This window comes from Mesitornis unicolor, unplaced genomic scaffold (genome assembly GCF_000695765.1).
Source record: "Mesitornis unicolor isolate BGI_N332 unplaced genomic scaffold, ASM69576v1 scaffold42886, whole genome shotgun sequence".
In the NCBI taxonomy this organism is placed as follows: Eukaryota; Metazoa; Chordata; class Aves; order Mesitornithiformes; family Mesitornithidae; genus Mesitornis; species Mesitornis unicolor.
This window is the reverse complement of record NW_010193762.1, coordinates 1-221: the sequence shown is the minus strand read 5'-3', so window position 1 is coordinate 221 and position 221 is coordinate 1. Positions and strand designations below refer to the sequence as shown.

The 221-nt window shown below is 72.9% G+C and overlaps 1 protein-coding gene across 1 annotated transcript in view; it reads right to left on the bottom strand.

Annotated features, from left to right (window-relative positions):
• The window catches only part of RAB33B (RAB33B, member RAS oncogene family), a 6,576-nt gene extending 6,361 nt beyond the window's left edge, over nt 1-215 (bottom strand). Inside the window, exon 1 of the mRNA XM_010187572.1 lies at nt 200-215. The gene's annotated coding sequence lies outside the window, so the exon portion shown is untranslated. The remainder of the gene's footprint in view (nt 1-199) is intronic.
• Between the last annotated feature and the right edge of the window lie 6 nt (nt 216-221).

Sequence of the window (221 nt, the reverse complement as noted above, 5' to 3'; positions counted from 1 at the left end):
CCAGAGCCCCGTACCCAGGCTAGGGTCTTGGATGTCAGGAGCTGGGTCGGGGCCCGGTGGGTGCACCCCTGGACCTCCCAGCACCTTGCGGCCAGGCAAGGCCCAAGGCAGCTGCCCGCAGGGCGGCCGGAGGTCAGGGTGGAGCAAGGGAGGGCGGCGAGCCTCGTCACACCCGTTCCCGGCGCGGCGGCGGCGGTACCTTGATGCGCTCGCCGTCGATG